Consider the following 10,656-nt stretch of genomic DNA (forward strand, 5'->3'; position numbering starts at 1 on the left):
ATATTTGGGTGACATCCAACTTCTCCCTTTGGGAGTAATAGAGGATATTGTAGGGGATCATAACATCCATAGTAATGCTTCACTCTATGCCTACTTCTTGAACATGCATGAACAACAATGTCTCTTTCTTCTTGACCGCTTCCATTGCTTCCCTCAATCCATATTGCTACAACTTTATCTGTTGATGGTGCATTATAAACCCTTTGATCTATCTTGACATCGCTTTTGATGCAAATATGATACTCTTCTAAAGAGTTAAGATCTTTGAGATTTCGAAAGAACTGGGAATATGTATTAATAGAAAGAAATTTGATGAGGTTCTCTATAGTTCCTCGATTTAATTCCTTGTCACCCACCTTACTCATTCTATTTTGGACTCCATTCTCTGTGTCATAGAAGTACAATTGCGAGAAGCATGGTCAATTATCTGAAGGTGTAAGTGATGGTAGATCATAGTATATTTGACCTTGAGCTCGAAATGTAAAAACACCTTTATTGGAAGTGGCCAATTCTTTATCAAGCTTTACACCAAATGATGTAAAGGAAAATATACTATTGTAAGCTCTGATATTTGACCGGAATTCAGCAGCATCATCATAATCTGAGGTGTATAACTTATATAATTCATCTGACACTAGATTGGATTCTAGAATAACTTGTCCATTGTAGCAGCAAAAAGTGGGAGGCTCATATTGGAATCCTTTGGCACCACAAAACTGACATGGACTGTCTTCAATTCAGGTATGGAAGATGTAGTTGAGAGATGATTAATTACACCTACATATTAGTTATTAAACATGAACATGCTTGTTGTATGTGTAAAAGTTTTAATGGAATATAAGATCATGAGTATAGAGAAATCAAGCTTTATACACTTCAAGAAGAGGAACCCAATGGGAGCAAGTTAGAAGCAAACAAAAATGGGGCTTGGTGTTTATTCTTTAAACAAATATGAACCACAATTTTTTGGGGCATCAATGTTAGGCTATCAATTTTTTTTTTTTTTTTCGGGGGGGGGGGGTGTATTACATATTAGAGTACAAAGGAATCAGGGTATAGCGTAGAGCAAGCCACAAGGTGCATGTGAAGCCCACTAGCCATACCATGGAGAGCCAGTTGTTTCATGGATTTGATCCCACACCAACTACTTTGAGGGCTGCCAAGTGACAATCTCAACAACTTGGAGGGATATTTTCATTTAAAATAGTAGTAAAATATGCAATTACACTACACCCAGCATATAGATAATAACTTTTCTATGGATAGACAAAAATATGGGAAATAAATAAACCTATAAATCCAAGAAAAACTATAGAACTTTGCAAGAGATTTGAATATGTCCATTCTTATAAAACCTAAACTACTATTGAAAATCCATCAAAACCCAAAAGAGAAAATATATATCCAGAAAAAAAAGCTAAGTTTCCTATCAACGAAGACACTTCAAACAACATCGCCGGAGTGAAAAATTATATCTTTCACTTTTCATAAACCTCAACAAATGAGATGAAACCCTTCACCATAATATGGTCCAAGGAATGGAATATCATCCTTAGACTGAATTGCATACTAGAAAGATCCTTCTTTCCTCCCTCCGCCCTTCTTTCCTCTGTTTTCTATTTCTTTTTCTTCTTTATTTTTGGGTGGGAGAGGGGAGGGTGGTTATTACTTATTGGGTGTATTCAAGAAAGCACAATCTGTAGTTAAATTTCCTACTTGGATTTCTGAGCCCTTTGGGCTATGGATTAAAAGCAAGGACTTATTATATATGGAGAACAATCAGGAGACAATCGGAGGAGGAATTTATGAACTTCATTGCTTTAACAATTTTCTGTATTACATAGAAGACATAGGACTCAGGCATGGAGATAGAGTAAGGTGCATGTGAAAGATACTTATCTTCAAAAAAATAAATAACGATGTCTGAAATGCCAACAAAGTGTATGGGTTTTTAACATAATTTCAAATTTTCTTTTCGGTGGTTAAGCTAGAAATAATATAGACATAACTAAATTCAGAAACCAGCACACAACCAAACACAAAGAACGAAGTACTTACCTTGCTATCTTGCTTATCTCTTCGATATTTCTTCATACACTTACCCTGCATCTTCAGTAACTATTTATGGATATAACCAAACAAATCAATTTGTATTTTTGTATTTAACCTGAACTTGAAGTCATCTACATGAACTCTTCCCAATTCCACATCCCTAACTTCATATTTTATTTTCTCCTTAAAACTTCTGTATAATGCCCACTTATGAAATATTCAACGATGATCAAGTTATAAAGGGACAATTTGCAATTAATATATTAATAATTCTATCAAATAACAAGTGATACACTTCTTCTTACTTCAGATACTTTGAACCAAGATTTTTTTAATCCTAAAAATGTATAATATAATATAATGAATAAATTAACATATAAATCATAACTTCTAGAATATGCCTTCTACCACTTCTCTGGTTTAAAGTGCATGTAAAAAGAATATGCCTTCTATTGATATATGTTGTAATGAAATCTATTGAGCTAGTTTTTCTCCTACCCAAAAAAAGGTTGGTTAATATAGATTAGAGTGGAAATCGAAAAGCCAGAAAAAAGAGATTCTCACTCAATAACATTGTGTCACTGCGAATAGAGAAGCTGCAAGACATCATTGGAGGAAGAGACATCAAGGGCTTCATAAGTTCATATTTTGCTTGGAAATGGTAGTGAAGCGTATGGATGTTGGTCAAGAGGAGACTAAGCAAGAGGCTGACATAGAGAAATGAACAAGGGGTGGAAAGTATTCTCAGAACTTCATTGAGTTAACCAACAACGCTAGAGAGAGAAATAAGTTATAGCAGTTCGAAAAGAGAGAGAAAGAAATAGAGAAATGGATTCTTACCTGAGGTTGTTGCTACCAATCGGTTTTAAGTTGGGATGTAAGCTCCAATCGAATGTAGAGTTGGCTTGAAGCTCAATATAAATGATCTGCTTTCGACTATTGCTTGAAGCATGACATAGATGGTGTCGGTGGAGCTTCTGAAAGGAGAAAAGAGGTTTGGCGTGGGAAATGAAAAGGAAAAAAAAGGTTGAAAATAGAGCTTAGCGGGAGAGAGAAAAGAGGAAAACTTTTAAATATATGAATTGACATTGGCTATTGCTACGTTTAACTAAAACTTGACCATGACAATCTCATTAGTGGTGCATATGAGTTGATTAATGGTTACAGACAACTAAAATCCGTGGCTGCAAACAGTTGTGTAGCCACATATCAAGTGCCCATAGCTAAGGATTACTTACTGAAATAAATTGTAGCCATGGACATAAAAAGTTTGTAGTTATATCTCATGTTTTAGCCACGGATTTTTATGTTCATAGCAAGATTGCAGTAGCTATATACCTATTTTCTTGTAGTGACTGAAATTATGAGATACCGGGATATGGAAATCCACCTTCGAAGCTATGTTGAAGTTCCAAACATGGATAGTGATCCTTTGGAGAGGTAGGTAGATGCAAAGGGGAGATGGTTTAGATTTAGAAGGGACTTCCATCTACAGGTGAGCACATACCGTCCCATTCAAGAATGATCTGATGTAAGTTAGGGCTTTAAAAGAGCTAAATGGTGAAAAAGAAAATCGCAAATTGAAGCAGGGGGAGATGCTTTAGCTTTAGGGCTGAAATGTAGCAAAGGATCAGCAAAAATATTGAATAGAATGGCAAAACAAGATTGTAGATACCTGGGGTATGACTCTTTTGAGTACCCGAAATCTCCTCTAGGCGACTCTGGGTTTGGCTCATCACCTCCAACATGAATGAACAGGAACTTACAACAACTGAAATCAATAAAGAGAATGTCAGCGGTTCAGCATCTCCGGCAATGGCTACTAGATGGACTAACAATGACAAATAATCATGTGAAAAAGCAAGGGACTTAAGAAAGCTTAAGAGTTTCAAAATTTATAGAAGAAATATATAACAACCCTTCAGTGCTAAAATCGAGAAAAAATGCTATAAAAAACTCAAAATGCTTAAACCCCTAAAACCCTAAACCATTGGTTACAAAGACAACCCTTCACTATGAAAAAATATTAACAAATGAGATACTTGAAAATAGGTAGAGTAACTTGCAAGTATTTAATAGCTTTGGATTGGGTGATGTATTTCGTGGCATTTCCTTCCTTTTTCTTTCCCTAAAATCCATAGAACAATAAGTGAGAGGCTTTATCTAAGAAGTTAAATGAAAGAAAAATATTACCACAGGAGGGAGGTATGTAAGGCTCTATTTGGTTTGTGGGATGCAGATGAGAAAAATGGAGTATTTCAAAAATATTCATTTTTCTTATATTTGTTTTGAAGGAAAGAGGGGGATGGGATGCGAGATCCCAAAATCATGGATTCGAGGTCGCACAAAAATAGTTCGACCTCGGTGAGAAAATTCGAGTTTCCATCTCCCTCCTCCCGTAAAGCGATCATGCCGAAGGTCCCACGTGCATTAACAAAGAAATCCGATAATACAATCCTATTCAATGGCACCAACGCAGGTGTCCGACACCAATGCCACCGCCAACATAGGGGAATCGACACAATGACCAAAATCCAAAGCAATCAGATAGAAGAAGTTGACACTGAATGGAAACTTACAAAGGAATCTGTTGGTACGCCACAACCGCTCTCATAATTTCTGGTTCGGTGGTGCCAGAGTAGTGGAGATGAAAAACGAAGAAGAAAAAGAAGCAAAAGAAGAAGATGAGAGAAAAAGAGAGATTATAGAGGGGATGCGTAGATCTACTGCCGCTGCAACTTGTAGCAGCGGTGACGAAATGAAGCCAAAGAGAAAATGGGGGAAGAAGGGAAGAAGAAGAAGAGAGAAGAAGGTCAGGGGGAGAGAGCGGGAGAGGGAAGCCGGAGATGGGTTCAGATCCGCCACTTCTCTTCTAGTCGCCGCTCTGTTCGATGGAGAGGAGGACGAGGGTGAATAGTGGGTTCCTTCTTAAACTTCTCCCCCTTTTTACATTTTCCCATCCCATCCCATCCCACCCAAATCTTCCCACAAACCAAATGGAGCCTAATGCTTCGACATCTTTAGAGAGAGACTAGCTCCAAGGGAGCAACAGCTCGCAACTCAGAGAGGGAAAGAGGCCTTTTAGCAACTTTTTCCAAATTCCTGCAATACAAGATAAGTAACTGTGCTAGAATAGAAGAAGAAGAAGAAAGAACACTACTTGTTTGTTTGATTATTTGGCTACACTAGAAGAATTCTTGTGCGGGACAAGAGAGATTCGTGGTTTTAAGAAAATGAAAGGATTTTCGAGCATGGGAGATGAACCTTTTTCATGAGTTCTCTTTCATTAAATCTTAATCGTTTGTTGTCATTTGATCATCTCTGTTAAAAGAAAATCTTAATGTATTAAATAAAAAATGTCTACAACAACGAATAGAAAACTGCCGCTGTAACCAATACACACTCTTGCAGTGGTTTTGGAGAATCCTACTTAAAAAGGGTTATATAGCGATGTTGTCTCTTGTGCTTCTAAGAAATCCATTGGTATTTGCCCATGTTGTTGTAGTGCTTTTTTGAGAATCTACCCTAATTTTCTAGAATGGAGCCCTCACCTACTATTCCTCTTCATTCTAATTTGGGTGATGTTTTTATTCCACTTTCAACCATTAAGGAGCCTCTTTGACCATTGATTCATAGAGTGTATTCTGGACGAGATCGAAAGTCCGCATAAGTTTCTATACTAGGTCCAACTCTAGCTTTTGATCATCTGCTGATGTTTTCACTATTGTGAGATCCCCTTAGTCAAACCTTTATCTTTCCATTGCTCTTTGTAATGGCAAGTGTACTTTCAATAATCATCCTATTTCACATTATGTTTACTTGGTTCATTTATCCCTTGCCCATCAGAAATTTGTTTCTCTCCTATATTTTGTTTCCATTCCCCATTCTATCTAGGAAGCTCTTGCCTCCCTTGACTAAAAGCATGCAATGGATGAAGAATTCCAACCATACTTGGAACTTTACATCCTTGCCCCATGGGAAATGAACAATTTCATTGTCAGTGGGTATATACAATCAAGCATCGATAAGATGGTAGTATTAAGAGGTTTAAAGCCCGATTGCTGTCCAAGGGCTATACGTACTACATAGACATATGGTGTTGACTACTCAAAAACTCTTACCCTTATTGCCAAAATAGGCCAAGTCCGGGTGCTTATCTCCTTGGCTGCTTATTTTGATTGGCCACTTTTTCAACTTGACGTCAAGAATGCCTTCCTCAATGGTGATCTACAAGAGGAAGTGTACATGAAGCAACCTCTTGGGTATGTTGCTCAAGGGGAGGTAGGAAATGTGTGTAAACTACGAAAAGCTATCTATGGGCTAAAACAATTTCTACAAGTTAGGTTTGGCCACTTTAGTAATGTGGTAAAGAAATTTGGCTTTAAAAATTGTAGTGTTGATTGTTCTATTTTTAGTAGAATTACTCCATTTGGGAAGATTCTAGTTGTGTATGTTAATGATATTGTTCTTGCAGGTAGTGATATACAAAGATTATTGAATTGAAAAGTTTTTTGTAACAACATTTTCAAATCAAGGATCTAGGTTCCTAGAAGTACTTCTTGGGTATTAAAGTTGCCCATTCAAAGTGGGGAATCTCTCTATTACAAAAGATGAGTTATATTTGTAACATGCTTGAGCTTTATGATATATATATTCTCCAGGTTGAAAGGGAGTGTTAAAGTCCAACAATAAGGGTATTTTTTTCTCTTCCTTATTTCTAATCTATTTGGTGCATGCAACTTATGGAGGGCATTTTTGTAAATTTTTATTCTTATTAGAAGTCTAATATACTTGGTTGACATGAGGGAAAAGTTTAGTTTTGAATATACGATCTTAGATGACTCTTTTCTTACTTTTCTTCTTCCGTCTCCTCTAGCTTCAAGCTTAACAGAACTAATTTCTTCATCTTTTTTCTTATGTATGTATGTATGTATGTATGTATGTATGTATGTATATATAATAATTGTGAAATACACCTCTAATAATTTAGACAATATAGAAAAGAGAAGAAAAGAAAAGAAGAAAGAGAAGTTTCAATAGAAGTTTGAAGGAGATGAGAGAAAAGAAGAAGGGACGAGAAAAGATAAGAGTTTGGTTTCTTTTTCTCTAGCCCCTATAGATCTCTTTTATTTCTTTTAATTCTAATCTAAGTACAATTCCATGAGTGCCCTTAGTGGGGTGGGAACAACAAGATGTAAGAAAAATGTTTGGAAATACAATGGGTTGTACATTGCCACTTACCCTTTTTACAACAATGGGAAGGCCAAGGTCTGGAAAAGGGGATGTTGGTGGTGGTGATGTTAGACTTGTCCTCACTTCAGTGATTGGAAGCACATGAAACTCAACTAAAGATGTGGGAACAACCTGTGTTTTCCTTAGTCTTTGTCGTTGGTACCACTTTTGGAGAATATGATGAGTGGTAAAAATAGGACTAATAAGAGGAGTGGGAGGAATAAGAATAAGAGACTTAAAAGGAAAGAAGCCCTCTATGGGAGTGGAAATAACTATGGAAGGCTCAATACAAGACTCGAGAACTTACAAAGGAAGGGATAAAGAAAACAGTTTAGGAGGATTCTCTCCCTCAAAATGATGACTGTAAAAGGGAATTGACTTTGTAAAGGTAACATCCATGGAATCAAATTGGGTGCCATTAATGGGATCAAAACAATGGTACCCTTTTTGTGTAGAGGCATAGTCAAGGATGATACATTTCTGAGCCTTGGGTTCAAACTTATGTTTCTTAGAACTGGGAATGTGAACATAGTAAATGCAACCAAAGACATGTAAAGTAATGGAAAAAACCTCAACACCAAGAAAGAATGTATCAAAAGGAGACTTTAACCCCAAGACTCGAAAAGGCATATGGTTAATAAGATAAGTGGATTTTAAAACTACATGACCCCAAAATTTTATAGGAACATGGGTAGCAAAAAGAATATTCTTTGTAACTCCCACAATATGTCTATTTTCCCTCTCGGCTACTCCATTTTACTGTAGAGTAAAGGCACAAGAACTCTGATAAACAATCCCAAAATTTTCAAGGTAGGAAGTACGATCACTCTCAAAGTATTCCTTAACATTGTTTGATCAAAATATTTTTATGTAGGTGTCAAACTGAGTGAGTATATATTCATAGAACTATTGCATAAGTTTAGGCATTTCAGGACGAGAGTGCATAAGGTAGATCCAAGTATATTATGAAAAGTTATCAATAAACAAGATAAAATACTTATAATCACCCATACAAGGTAAATGGTAAGACCCCCCCACACATTAAAGTGAACAATATTAGAAGGAATAGTCGATCTTTTATTACTTGCGGGATAAGTGTTCTGACAATGCTTTGAAAACTCACGAGACTCAGTGTAGAGTCGATGGACTTATTCCTTTAAATAGTTTTGAAAATAACTGACTAAATGAAGAAAAAGGCAAATGACTGAAATGACAATGACATAACATAATACAACTAATGGACTCTAAAACAAAAGCAGTTCTTTGAAGTAGTACTTGGCTCTACTTAGGCTACTCTCAATTACCTTTAATAGATATATTCGCTTCATGGCTACTCTCAATCACCTTCTAAGATTTCATGTCCTAAAAAACATAGTATAATATGAAAAAAATCACACTATAATTTAGGAATTTAGTTAAATTATTAATTGAAAGCAATTTGGTATTAAGTTTAGGTATACAAAGAACAAACGATAAGGTCAAGGCATGTGAGATTTTAATATCTCCCTTCCTGTGATAGTAGCAAGAAAGCCATCAACAAAAAATATTTTGTCTTGGCCAAAAAGGAGTTGGTAAGAGGTGAATAAGTATAAAACATAATTCATGTGATTAGAAGTATCAGAATCAATTATCCAAGGGATTTTATGAGTACCTAAAATAGTAGCATTTGTAGTGGCATGGATACTTGAATGTGCATATGCAGAGGAAGGAAATGTCTCTGATGAAGTAGATGTTGTACTAGTAGGCTTCAAATGATTGATTACTCGGCCATACATCTCATACTTAGCCATGGTGGCTGCAAGTTGCTTTTTCATTAATTTCTCATCACTTTGTCCATGTTCACTCTATGAAGAGGTGGTACATTTGCATTTCTACTTGTCTTAGATTATTCACATCATTCTTTAATTTATAAGCCCGAGAAACATTCAACTTTTGGGAATAACTAATTTTTCATATTAGTTAATGGAAATTGAATCGATACCTTCGGTTTTTTCAAAAATACCAAATTGATTGGTTTGATTAAACAATTTTTTTTGGTTCGGTTTCATCGGTTCAATTCGATTTTTGATGAACACCCCTATCAAGAATGAAGAGAGAAGGATGAAGGTTCTTTTTTTCCATCATTTCATTGAACTCTTATAAAACCTTAAGACAAATTAAGAATTCTATTTACCCTATTGGCTTTCTATTTTACTCTTTTTTTATTTAACCCACAATTACCAAAGTAGTTTTCCATATGTTTTAAGCTTTAATTATTTATTCTTGAGATTTATGTCTTTCTACACCTTATGCCTTGATGCTTGAGTCTTATGCCTCTTTCTAACAAAGTTATGAGGCTTAATCCTTGAGGCAAAATTTGTGTGCCTCGTTGCAAGGTATAAGCCTTTTAAAACCATGTCTAAAGGTGTCAATTAGAAAATGACCTAATAATTGAGATGGTCACTTAGCACCCCTTTGAATATGAAGGTGTGGGATCAAACCCACAAAGTTGCATGCTCTTTTGTTGTAAGACTAATGGACGTTGCACCCCTTTTTATCTCTACCTATTAATACCCTATAATGTGTATTATGCAATACGAAGAATTATGTATCGCCATTGTCTTTGGTTCACTTCCATCATGGTTGGGGGTTGTGGTTTGTAGGATAGGCTACTCCATTTTGTGGAATGATAGGGCCTATTAATTTTTTGATAAGACATTTACCACGCTTTTCAATTATTTTTACCCATAAAATGCAATTATTATAAAAGGCAATTTTGTCCTACAATGTCTTGTCACCTTTTTTCCCATGTGGGAAAGTTATTTACCCATTTGGGAGGTGGTTTCCCGGTAAGTGGTACTCATGAAAAAGTAACTTACCACAACACCCACAATTTACTTAATAGTGAAACACCAAAAAGTTGGTCAATGGGGACCATTTTCCCATTGGCCCACTTTCCCCTCCCATTTACTTAAAAAAGGGTCCTTAAAGGCAAAGAAAGAAAATTTTCATCTAGTGAAGTGGGATTAGGTATGCATGGACAAAATATATGGGGAGCTTTGGGATAAGGAGAGGAAGGCTAGGCATTGTTGGGAAAGTGGTTTTGGAGATATGAAATGCAAAGAAATTCTTTTTGGAAGAAAATAGTTGCTTGTAAGTATTGTGTGGTGAATTTTGGGTGGGACTCAAAAGAAGTAAGATCATCATAAGAGGCGTGTGTGTGGAAAGGAATAATGAATTTTTGGTTAGCATTTTTAAGTTCTCTTTCAAAGTTGGGGATGAAGCAAATATATGGTTTTGGGAAGATAATTGGTTGGGCATTGGCAAATTTTGTGAATTGTATCGAAGACTATGTATCTTGATTGGGAATAAAAAATTCAGAAGAACACTATT

General features: G+C 35.9%; 1 long non-coding RNA gene across 2 annotated transcripts; it reads right to left on the reverse strand.

Moving 5' to 3' along the window:
• Positions 1 to 440: 440 nt before the first annotated feature.
• Positions 441 to 4,096, reverse strand: LOC148860805 (uncharacterized). 2 transcript variants are annotated; one of them, XR_016112433.1, is made up of 4 exons: positions 3,728 to 4,096; positions 2,893 to 3,029; positions 2,617 to 2,759; positions 441 to 777 (listed from the first exon to the last, which is right to left on the reverse strand). It is a non-coding gene; the product is annotated as an uncharacterized LOC148860805 (long non-coding RNA). The 2 variants fall into 2 exon arrangements; XR_016112432.1 differs by lacking the exon at positions 441 to 777 and having other exon boundaries at positions 905 to 2,759.
• Positions 4,097 to 10,656: the final 6,560 nt, after the last annotated feature.

This window comes from Nelumbo lutea, chromosome 4 (assembly GCF_056320005.1).
Source record: "Nelumbo lutea isolate HS-2025 chromosome 4, American lotus-T2T, whole genome shotgun sequence".
Classification (NCBI taxonomy): Eukaryota; Viridiplantae; Streptophyta; class Magnoliopsida; order Proteales; family Nelumbonaceae; genus Nelumbo; species Nelumbo lutea.